Below are 12,472 nucleotides of genomic sequence, written 5' to 3'. Positions count from 1 at the left end.
AAGACATGGCATGCTCATGGATTGGAAGACTTATTGTTACGATGGCCATAATACTCAAAGAGATAAACAAATTCATATGGAATTATGAGGGGCCCCAACTAGCCAAAACAATCTTTAAAAAGAAGAAAGTTGGAAGACTCACATTTCCCAATTTCAAAACTTACTACAAAGCTATAGCAAAAAAAAACAGTGCAGTACTTAAAAATCAAACCCATACATCTACGGACAATTTATTTTTGGCAAGGGTGTCAAGAACATTCAATGGTGAAGGAATAGTCTCTTCAACACATGGTGCTGAGACAACAGGATTTCTACATGCAAAAGAATGAAGAGAATCCACACTTCATACCACATACAGTAATTAACTCAAAATGGATCAGAGACCTAAATATATGAGCTAAAATCTTACAACTCTTAGAAGAAAGTATGGGGATAAATCTTCATGACCTTGGATAAATCCATCCATGACTATGGATTCTTAGATATGACACCCAAAGCATGAGAAACATAAAAAAAAAAAAAATAGGTACATGTGACTTCATGAAAATTAAAAAACTTCTGTGAATCGTATGATGCTATCAAAGAAGTGAAGAGACAACCTACAGAATGGGAGAACTATTCGCAAACCATACATCTGATAAGGACCTAGTGTCCAGAATATATAAAGAACTCCTACTACTCAACAACAAAAAGACAAACAACGGACTTGAATAGACATCTCTCCAAGGAAGATAAATAAATGGTCAGTAAGCACATGAAAAGACATTCAACATCCTTAGCCATTAGGAAAATGCAAATCATAACCACAGTGAGATACCACTTCACAGCCAGTAGGATGGCTGCGATGCAAACGAGAGAGAGAAAGAGAGAGTCGTAAGTGTTGGTGAGGAGGAAATTGGAATTCTTGACCATAGCTGGTGGCATTTAAAACGGTGTGGCTGCTATGGAAAACACTTTGGTGCTTCCCTAAAAAATCTCAACGTGGAATTACCAAAAGATCCAGCAATCTCACTCCAAGGTACATCCCAAAAGAATTGAAAAAAGGGACCCAAACCAATACATAGCAGCACTGTGGATGCCTTTCTGATGCCCAGGGCTTGTTCTTATGCCAGGACTTCCCAAGCATGGAAGATCATCTGGACATTTGGGGCTAGAGAATTCTTTGTGGTGGGGGCTGTCTGGTGTGTTATAGTATGCTGAGCAGCAACCCCAGCCTCTACTCATTTGATGCCAGTAGCATCTCCTCCCTCAGTTGCCACAACCAAAAATGTCTCCAGACATTGACAAATGTCCCACGGTGCGGTCAAGACTGCCATTGGTTGAGAACCACTGGTCTCAATGCCCGCGCCTACTCCCTGCCTTCCTCTTGCTTCTGAATGGCGAGCTGGGAGCTTCTGGCGGCAGAGTCCATTTTTTCTTGTGACTGTTTCTCCTGCACATAGTAAATCCTCAGTAAAAGTTTTTTCAAGTGTCAGTAAGAAAGGTCAGAATCCTGAAACAGCTGGCTCACACCTGCCCACAGGAAAAATTTCAACATGAGTAACTGGCGGGTGGCATCGCCAAAAAGCTCTCCTGGCTTCCCCAGAGGACCGACAGGTTAGAGTCTTAGAGTCCCACATCCTCCCCAGGCAGGAGGGTGTGACAGGGTGAACAGGCCCTTCTAGACCCGGCTGACCTCTGCTGAGTGGCCACTGTCCCTCTCATGCCTTCTGCTGGCCACGCTGCCCTTTCAAAACTCCCCAGTCTGCTCCCTTGGGGCTCCCTGCTCAGGCCACCCTGGCCGGCCCAGTTAGCCGGTGGGTACAGACCCCCGTCATGGTAGTGTGGACGACGCGGTGTGGAAATGAGCTGTTCATTTGTCTGTCTTCCCTGACTGATCGGGTCGTCCCTGGGGACATGGACTAAGTGTCATTCATGTATGGAACCTTCTACCCAGCTTGGTGCTTGGCACATAGTAGGTACTCAAAAACCGTGTGCTGAATAAATGAATAAATCCATGAACACGTATTGAGCACCAACCGATGGTTTGAACCAAGCTGGAATTTTGACTTTTAGCGTCTCATTTCTGAAACTGCGTTCGGGAACCTCAGGGGGACGAGCCGGGTGTCTCCACGGCAGCTCCGAAGGAGAGCACCTTATGCGAATGTGGCCGATTTTAGGCAAATTTTAAACGTGCACATTTGCAACCATGAGATATGAGAAATAGCAAATGCATAACATTACCTCTACCCCAACTGAAAAATACTTGAGCTACTGCTAAAAAAAAAAAGTGCAACATCAAAACAAAAATGCGCTACAATGCTTCGGCATCTGTGAGCCCTGAGAACACATTCTTTACGTTGATTCCCATGGGAAAGCCAATCACGTTATGCAAGTTTTGCATTTTGTAAGCTCTTTGGGAACTTGCTCAAGCAATCCTGGCTGACCGGGACTATGAATAAAAGGACAGGTAGGTGGCGCGTGCAGCGGAGGCAGGTGGATGGGCAGACAGGCAAGGGGGCTAGACAGGCATGGCGGGTGATAGAGGGATGGCAGCTCATGCTGCCGAGCTATGCTCGGAAGCTCTAACGAAAGGAGTGCCCAGCCCTTTCCCCAGTGTGGCCCTCTCTCCTTCTGCGCATCCTTTAAGATCAGCTGTGGCTCCAGTGGATCTAATTCCCCAGACCTTCCTTGCCAGGGTTACCTTCATCTGCATAAAAACCCTCAGGGTCTTCTCCCTTTCTCTGCAGAGTAGTGACTGGGACCCAAAGGTCACCACAGGAGAACTTCTCCCAAGAGAAACAAATGGGGCAACAGTTTGAGAAAGTTACTGAAGAAACTCTTGGGGCCTCAGTTTGTTCTTCTATAAAATGGGGATACTAATTCTTGTCCCATTTACCGGCCTCGCCATGGCTCTCTGGATAACATCTGTCCATAGGCAGCATCTACACACACCTGAGCCGTCAGGTTCGTCGGGTGCCTTCAAGCTTCCAAGACGCCCCACCTTCGCCCTGCCTCCAAGCCTCGGAACGACTCGATGGGTATTGTCATTGTCATTATTTTACTTCCATTTTACAGTTCGGTACACTGTGGCTCAGAGAGAAGCTCAGTAACTTGCTCAAGTTGGGGCCCAACACCCATACTTTTCCCATTGCCCACCACCACCGTGGGTTTAAATAAATTCCAGAAGGCGGAGTGTGGTACAAGGGGCGTAAAGATACAGTCCTAAAAGCAGACAGACACCTGGCTGTGCACCTTTAAGCTGGAGCCACAGATCCACTGTTAGCTAACATTGCCAGACGTGGGCAGTGGTCTAGAATGAGCACTGATCACGCGGCTTGATGCCACACACAGGAAAGGCCAGAGGAGTCCTTCCGAGGAAGCTCTGTGGCCCATATCACGGCAAGCTGTTGCCCTTCGCTGAAACATCCCAGCTCACTTGAAAACCGGACGCCAGCCAAAGCTAATTTTAATTTCTTGCAAACTGAACCCAAGCAACAGCTGCCTGGTGCCAGAGCAGTCATGGCCCCGCCACACGCACACAAAATGAATGCAGGGAACCGCTTGGTCCCAACAAGTGCTGGCCGGTGGCCAAGTCAAGGGCAGGGAAGGGGTGAGGGCTGGGAGCTTCTGTTCCAGCTCCCCACACAGCAGACACGTCCCCATATCTAGCGAGGCCTTTGAAGGACAAAGGGGACAGGATGACAGCCCCCAGCAACCCCTACCCCGCTTTGATTTTTCCTCCCAGCAACTCCTGAGCACTTGCTGGCACTCACCGTCACAAGGGACACGGCCACCAGCTCCATTCTGGTGCGAGTCCGACAGGCTCCCACAGGGTGACTAAGGGAACCTGGCCTGTGGGGTGTCACCTTTCAGCAGGAGGCTGGTGGCGTGCATCAGGCCACAGGGGAGGGGCTTGGACCGGCCAGCGCGCCGACGTGGGTGCGTGTCTCCCCACGCTGGGCGTGCAGCAGGCCTTTCTCCGCACCCGCCAATCCAAGCCGTCTGTGAAGGTCTTCGCTCAGCTCTCCGACCCCCAGCTTAGGGGCCTAAGAGGCTGCCTCCGCACGCTCTCAGGGGCCTGCTGGCCCCCAGGACCACCTCCCTCTGACCTGCCACCTTCCTGTACTTAGCCTTACTTCACGGCTCATGCAGTCAGCCCCTTGCCCAACTCCGTAACGCGGGAGAGGGTTTTAAACGCTCCTATGACACAAGTAGACGGGAAAACAGGACGGAGGCAGCTCCTGTCCCTGCGTGTTCATCTATTGGACGCCTGCCCGGGAGGGAGGACGGGGCTCAGCACAACATGAGTTTGACCCCCGCGGACACCACGGAAAGAACAAAACAGAGGTGGCTGGGGACCCGCCAGCTGGCAGGCAGGTGGTGCAACGTCCTTTCGCAAATTCTGAGATGATTAAACGGATAGGAGCAAGCGTGGCTGCCAAGGTGTGAGAAGCTGACTGGCGACCGCCTTGACCTGCACGCTGCCTGACAGTGCCAAGCACCAAGCTGGGTGACACTTAGTCCATGTGCCCAGGGACGACCTGATCAGTCAGGGAAGACAGACAAATGAACAGCTCATTTCCACACTGCGTCGTCCACGTTACCATGACGGGGGTCTGTACCCACTGGCTAACTGGGCCGGCCAGGGTGGCCTGAGCAGGGAGCCCCAAGGGAGCAGACTGGGGAGTTTTGAAAGGGCAGCGTGGCCAGCAGAAGGCATGAGAGGGACAGTGGCCACTCAGCAGGGGTCAGCCGGGTCTAGAAGGGCCCTGTCACACCCTGTCACACCCTCCTGCCTGGGGAGGATGTGGGACTCTAAGACTCTAACCTGTCGGTCCTCTGGGGAAGCCAGAGGGGCAGGTCTTGGCACTGTCACCAGCCAGGAAAATCTCCAAGGTTGGTTCTCTGTTTGAATTTTTGAATAACACCAACCTCACGGGGCTCTTATAAGGAGTAAATGATGAGAATAGGGACTCAGAAGAGCTGTAGGTTGTACAGATGGAGGGTATCTCTACTAAAAATAGAAAAATTAGCCAGGTGTGGTGGCACGTGCCTGTAGTCCCAGCTACTCGGGAGGCTGAGGAGTTTGAGGTTGCATTGAGCTATGATGACACCACGGCACTCTTAGCACAGGCAACAGAGTGAGATTCTATCTCAAAAAAAAAAAAAAAGGAATCGCAACCATTATTTCTAGAGAGAGACTCTGCTCTCCAGCACTCCCTGACTACAAACACTAAGGGGCCTTATATTAATAATTAACAATAACAAGGCCGGGCGCAGTGGCTCATGCCTGTAATCCTAGCTCTCTGGGAGGCCGAGGCGGGAGGATCGTTTGAGCTCAGGAGTTCGAGACCAGCCTGAGCAAGAGTGAGACCCTGTCTCTACTAAAAATTAGAAAGAAATTAATCGGACAACTAAAAATATATAGAAAAAATTAGCCGGGCATGGTGGCGCATGCCTGTAGTCCCAGCTACTTGGGAGGCTGAGGCAGGAGGATTGCTTGAGCCCAGGAGTTTGAGGTTGCTGTGAGCTAGGCTGATGCCACGGCAATCTAGCCAGGGTAACACAGTGAGACTCTGTCTCAAAAACAAAAACAAAAACAAACAAAAAAACAATAACAACAATTCCTCCCATCACAATAAGCCTCTTGTATTCAGAATCTTGTTTACTCCTCACAGCAGCCCTACCAGGGAAGTATTATTCCTGATTCCATTTCACAGATGAGAATCCAACATCCAGAGAGGTGGAGTGACTTGTCTGAAGTCACACAGCTTGGAGATACATGGCATTCAATCCCAGGCTGCCTGATGACTAAGCTAGGTTTGTAACAGGTGGAGGTGAGCAGGCTGTAGATGCGGTTGTTTAATGGGCTACCCTCTTGGATCAGCGGAATCAGAGCCTGGGAAAGAGACCCAAAGAGGGTCAGTAGTTCTCAGACTTACAACATGTTATAGCATCTGGGTCCTTGGGAACCCCAGCCAATACTGTTAGCGTAAACATGACATAACTACATCTCAAGTTTTGTGCCAAATTCCAAACCACTCCATCCGAGAGTCAGGTACAGGTGTGGAGCATCAGAGGCTTCTGAGTTTGGAACAACTTCAGGGAAAAAAACCCATTTAAGAAAAGGCTGTACATTTCAGTTTCCTCCCAGTCAGGAAAGGAGTAGACGGCCACGCCTCCCACGGTGCTCCGGGAGTGTTGACCCAGAAACGTGCAGTGCTTGGCACACTGTAGGTGCTCAATTGACGCTTGTTGAGCCAAACCAAACTCCTGATGTGGTGAATCTGCCGGGCCAGGCAAAACTTGCCCGAATGGTTCCAGTTCGGCTCCTGCCTTGGAGGAAAGTAAGAGAAGCAGTTTTGCCACCTCCAATGGAAGAAAACGTGTTGTCTGTCTCAAAGGCCTGTTAGGCTGATCTGTTCGGCCAGGGTCTCACTTAAATCGTCCCTGCAGAAACCGCTGGAGTCCACCGTCCCACTCTCCTAGGTCCTGGGCCCTTGTCACCTTCACAGGTGGAATTCTGTCCTCCTTCTCCTCTATTCCTGCTGTGCTGTGACTCTGCCTTCTTCAGCCATTCGCTCATTCATCGGCGGGTGCTTCCTGAGCGCCCTGCCAGGGTTGGTGCAGGAACAGGACAGGAATGGCCCAGCCCTGCCCTCGTGGGTTTATGATCTCACGGGCAGGCAAACAAAATCAAAGCTAAGGGCACAACCAGGGGAATCGCCACGGAGGAGAAGCTCGTGGTGTGGGACGAGGGACGCTGCCTTGGTCTGCGAGGGGAGGCGAGGCCTTCTGAAAGCAGGCGTTTCTGCTGGGACGAGAGGGAGTGTGATCCAGCCAGGAAAAGGTGCCGGGGCGGGGAGGCGGAGGAAGAGTGTTGGAGCAGGATGCACAAAAGCCCAGAAGCAGGACGGAGCCTGGGACTCTCCAGGGACCAAACAAGGCCAGTCTGCCTGGGGCTGAGAGGAAGGTGGCATGCCGAGGGGCAGCAGATGGGGACCGAAGCGAGGCAGGGTCACAGCCTCCGTGCAGTTCGAGAGCTCAGACACTGCAGTCCAAGTGCCTGGGCTAGAATCTCGGCTGCACCACTTACAAGCTCTGTGACCACAGGCAGAGGAGCTGACAGGAGCCTCAGTTTCCTCACCTGTAACGTGGGTATAATAATAGCACCAACCTCATCAGCCTGTTGGGATGGTTAAATGAGCTCACGTTAGGTAGATTGCTTACCCAGGCAACCAGGAGTAGCTGCCGTGATTGTTGTAGTTATTTTTCTTCTTTATGTTGTTACTCAGGGAGGTGCTGGCCGGCCCTTGAGAGACCGAGGGTCTGTGTGCAATGCTTTGTCCCGGCCCTGCTGGCTGGAGGCCTCCGCCCAGGCTAGTACTGGGGCAGGACCCTTGCAGTATGGATAGTGGAGTGATCTGGCAGGAGGCGGGCTGAGAAGGTGCATGTATGTATACAGGTCAGCCCGGCCACCCCACGCAGATGTCCAAAGCAGAGGCCTGGCCACCTTCTCCCAGCTTGAGCCACACCTTACCCACCGGGGACAGACACTCCGCTGCCAGGTGTGTCTCAGGGCTTTCCGCCAGCTCTGGAAATCTAGAGGCAAATATTGGGGAAAATTGAGCCCCAAGGGTGATTTGCCTTCCTGAAAAGGAGCAACCTCTCCTCTGTCCTGCCCCTTCCAGACATAAGTAAGAACAGCTCTAGACACAGAATCGGAGGATCCAGGGGGGCAGGTCTTGGCACTGTCACCAGCCAGGAGAATCTCCAAGGTTGGTTGTGTTTGAATTTTTGAATAACACCAAGCTCGCGGGGCTGTTATAAGGACTAAATCGTGAGAATAGGGACTCAGAAGAGCTGTAGGTTGTACAGATGGAGGGTATCGATCGCAGTCTCGAGGGCTCTCTCCCTTGCAGCAGGGAGAGGTCCAGAAGGAGGGCGCTGGGATCCCAGTGCACAACTCAATGGAGAGGTTCTATTTCTGCTCTTTATCTCCTGTGTGACCTCGAGCAAGTTTCCTCACCTCTCTGAGCCCTGGTTCTTTCACGTATACAATGAGGATGATCAGGAAGTCCTCCTCACAGAGTTCTGGTGAGGTTTAAGTGGACTAATACATAACACGGATTAAGTAAATAGTGAAAGAGCGTGCTAATATTTATTGTCCCTCCATGATGCACCAAGTACTGCGCTAAGTGCTTTACCTAAGATCAGGTTCAAGCCGCGGTTGTCTCTCGCTTGGAGCGTTGCACAAGCCGCCTGACCCCACTCCCTGCTCCGTCTTCTCCCTCCCATCCCTTATGCACAGAGGAGCCGGAGGGATCACAGCCCCCAACTCACAAACACCCTGGAGCCCAGGTTATGGTTTCTAAGTACATTTCCCACCGAAAGGAACCAGGACTCCTCGGAGCAATGGCCGATTCCAGGTCTGGGACAGAAATGCACACGATGAGCTGAGCTACCTTGTCCTGTCTGAAAACAGGGCCCCTCCAGGGGCTTGCCCTGCTGAGGATGGTGATGGCAATGGTTTGAAACATACCAAACATCTTTTCAGAATCAAGAGGTCATAACATAACTCGAAACAAACCTCACTGATGCTTTTAGAGGTTGCCAGAGCACTGCTCGTTACTCTGCAAACACTTACCCAAAACACGGATGTTACCAAGCATGTATCCTGCCTTTCAGGGACGGTATTTCAGGGTACCCGAATGGTTGATGAGAGTCGTATGGTCTAGGACAAGGACAGCTACTAAGTGAAGAAGGATCAATGGAAGTAGAGATTTCACTATCTGCAACCAGTAATGCAAGAATAATCACCTGGGCTTCGCTCAGCAGCGGCTGGTAAAACCACTTGGCCAAAGGGTGATGGGAAAGTTGACAAGGGAGGGCACGCTGACATCCCCGACTCGGATAAGCCGACATCACCAAAAGAGGGACAGCTGGATATTATGTTCTTCTTGGCGTGAGGAACAGACAAACACAGAGCAACACCTTTTGCGGTATTCTTGCCAAGGATTTGTATCTGAATTGACCAAAGCCTCTTGACGTAAGCATATTCATACTTTTTTCCAGGTGCAGAGGGACGTGTTAGAGGACAGTTGGAAGATGCAATCAGCCAAGTCCAGAATGGGGAAAATCCTAAGGGACAAATGACTCAGTTTCTTCGCAAAGTCAATGGCATTTAATAAAAGGAGGGATGGCAATTATTATAGATTAAAAGAGACTTAATAAAACTTTTGTGGGTCCCGATTTGAACAAAACTGTTCAAAGACATGTTTGAGACAACTGGAGGACACTGAGCTTGACCTACGTGCTAGATGATCAAGGAATCAGCATTAATTACATTGGAAATAATTATGGCAATGGTTTTCTAAAGAGTCCTCATCTCTCTTAGAGATGGGTGTTTATGGGTAAAACTATATGGTATCTGGCTCTGAGATTTGCTTGACGATCCTCTGTATGCTGAAGTATTCAGGGATAAAGATGCCGATGTTTCCAATTTATGTAAAACACATAGAAAATTTAGGTAGATAGAGGACTGACACGTGACAAAGAAAATACAGTAAAATGTTAATGGCAGGATCCGAGTGGTGGATGTGTGGGTGCTCACTGTAAAATTCAGCTTCGCTGTATGTTTGAAAATTTTATAACAACATGTTGGTTGGGAAAAAATACAGGGAAAACAGGTTTAGGTGTAGGAGATGAAACTAGAAGGGCAGAAGGTCGACGGTTATTGAAGCTGGGTGGTGAACTTAATACTTATTAATACCTAACAAGTGGGGGCCTCATTGTGCTATTCACTCTATTTTTTTTATTTTTTTTTTTAAGATAGGGTCTTGCTCTGTCACCCAGGCTACAGTACAGTGGCGTCATCATAGCTCACTGCAACCTCAAACTCCTGGGCTCCAGTGATCCTCCTGCCTCAGCCTCGAGAGTATCTAGGACTACAGGTGTGCGCCACCACGCCCAGCTAATTTTTCTATTTTTTGCAGAGATGGGGTCTTGCTCTTGCTCAGGCTGGTCTCGAACTCCTGGCCTCAAGCCATCCTCCCGCCTTGGCCTCCCAAAGTGCTGGGATTGAAGGTGTGGGCCACCATGCCCAGCCTGTTCACTCTACTTCTTAATGTGTTTTTTTTAAAACATTTTTCCTATACCAAAAACATAAAAAAATACATAAAATACAATGCAAACACCCTGACTGCTGATTAAAATCTGAATATTAGTAGCTAATGCTCATCAGTACTAATTTGTGCTAGGCTTTGTATTAAGCATTTTATAATCATTATCTCGTTGCGCCCTGTGAGGTCAGCACCACGAGGAACCTGATTTTATCGAAGAGGAAACTCAGGGTTCCAGAAGTTAAACTGGTCCGAAGTCACCTGCCCTGGCAGTAGCAGCTGAACTGAATCGCATCTTTTCAACGGCTGCTCACTGTACTCCTTCCCATGATCTCCATGGCCCTGGTAATCTGGCCCCTCTAAGTCCCTCTGCACATGCTGCCTGCAAGGTTCTGGAATGGTCTTCTGTCCCTGCCCCTCACATGGTTCTTATTTCTTGCTCTTTTTCTTCGTCTTTGGCTTCAGCGTTCCCACCCCAGGCCCACCCTGACAGCATATGGGTCTTTCTTACCCTCTATGACACGTCCCTTTTCTTCATGTCATCTATCACAGGCCGCCATGACACTGTATTTTCACCAATATGCTGCCTCCCCGCCCCCACTGGAACATCAGCTTCCTAAGGGTAAGGACTGGCTGTCCTGCCCCGGGCTCCCCAGCACACAGAAGGGTGAGGAAACACTCGCTGCATGCCTGCACCTCGCTCAGGTGTGTCTGCGTGCTGAGCCGACCCCTCCTTGGGCGCACGTGCTCATTACAAACGAGGAGATGGGGAAGTCTGTTGCCCAGGATCGCACCGTCATTAAGTGGCACAGCTGGCACCCGAGCTGGCCCGTCCAGCTGCAGCGTGCGCACGTGTGTGGGTGTGTTTCTTAAGCCTTTCCCTACACCGACCATCATCTCGCCCCGAGGCCGAGTTAGTGCAACAGCCTGTCGGCAGATCTCCCTGACTCTAGTCTAGTGTCTCCTTGTTCCAATTCATCCAGGACCCTGGCAGACGTCGAGCCTGCCAACTGTATCCATTCTGTGACTCTGCCTCCCAGGAGCCTGCAAGGAAACGAGCAAGGTACGAAATGAAATTCTTCGGTGTTTTCCAAGAGGTGGCTGTGGAATGCCAGTCCCGAAAGACACTCCCAACTCCTGCCAAAAAATAATGTTTCTGGGGCCAAATCCCAAAGTCATATCTTGGAGAGTCCCGCTGCAGCATGTTAGCGCAGTAAAGGCTCTGAGAAGTCCTGCTGTAAAGGGTCTGGATTCTCCATGGCCAGGCTGGTGTTTCCCAGACTGACCGGCCCCAGAGCCCCTTTTCCAGCTTGCATGGGCTATCATCCCACATCAGGACGGCTCCAAAAGCCCCACTCTGTTGGAAGTGTGGAAATAAAAGACCACAGCCTTCCTTACAACACAGTGAGGAAATCAGTTGGGAGGATCAGTTGGGAGGGACATTTCCAGTAACTGATTATTCTATTTAGTAACTGGAGTCTGCATCTGATTGACTCACAACCCTCGGCTAACTGCAGGGACCTTTCTAGAGCGTGGTTGTTATCTGGGTCCCCAGCACGAGTAAGGGTGGCTGGGGTGTGTGTGGGTCCAGAGGGGACTTCTGGAGTAGAGCGGGCCTGGCTGGAGACTTTGCCACATGTTACCTGGTTGGGCTGAGCTCGCCGTGGAAATCCTCTGAACCTTGGTTTCCTGGTCTTTGGAACGGAATAAATAACACCTCCTTCCTAGGAGTGTCTCCAGAATTACATGATGTCACATGATTGGATCCCCGATGCATGCCAGCTACCCAGTGATCAATACCTCAGTTGCCCTGCTGTGCCTAGCTAGACTCTCCAATACAAGGAGCCCTGGGTTCCTAGAATAGATGAACACAACCTATCTTCCCGGAAAATCACCCTACTCCGTGGTAATAAGTCTACTGTCATCACAGCAAACAGCTCTGTTAGAACAGAACGTGAAACATGCGCGCACTTTTCAGATCAAATGCAAGATTTCTAACTGTGCTTCCGGGTATCCTTGGGTACAGATGAACTCTCTGTTGAAGTGAGAAGTGCCCGAGTCAAAAGTCTGGAGGAAGCATTAGAACAAGCTATCCCAAAGTTTCTACTGGGATAAGACTTTGAGGAATCTCTATTTCAAAGGATTAGAATGTGTACTTCCCTGTGAAGATGGAGTATCTTGTGTAATACTCTAATTTCTATGTCACACCTAACAGTGATAAAGTTGGAAGGCGTATACACAACACCTGAGCAGGAGCAAATGCAACTCCTTTGAGGAGCTTCTCAAAGAAAGTCACAGATTGGGGATATTTGCATCTCTGATCACATGATTTAAGCTTGTCTGGGTCTTTCCATTTAAAATTTGGAAAA

At 49.9% G+C, this 12,472-nt stretch overlaps 1 protein-coding gene across 1 annotated transcript in view; it reads right to left on the bottom strand.

Moving 5' to 3' along the window:
• The window catches only part of ACACB (acetyl-CoA carboxylase beta), a 98,764-nt gene extending 94,679 nt beyond the window's left edge, over window positions 1-4,085 (bottom strand). Inside the window, exon 1 of the mRNA XM_012650160.1 lies at window positions 3,756-4,085. The gene's annotated coding sequence lies outside the window, so the exon portion shown is untranslated. The remainder of the gene's footprint in view (window positions 1-3,755) is intronic.
• Window positions 4,086-12,472: the final 8,387 nt, after the last annotated feature.

This window comes from Propithecus coquereli, unplaced genomic scaffold (genome assembly GCF_000956105.1).
Source record: "Propithecus coquereli isolate 6110/MARCELLA unplaced genomic scaffold, Pcoq_1.0 Scaffold314, whole genome shotgun sequence".
NCBI classification, from domain to species: Eukaryota; Metazoa; Chordata; class Mammalia; order Primates; family Indriidae; genus Propithecus; species Propithecus coquereli.
This window is presented reverse-complemented; position numbering and strand designations above follow the sequence as displayed.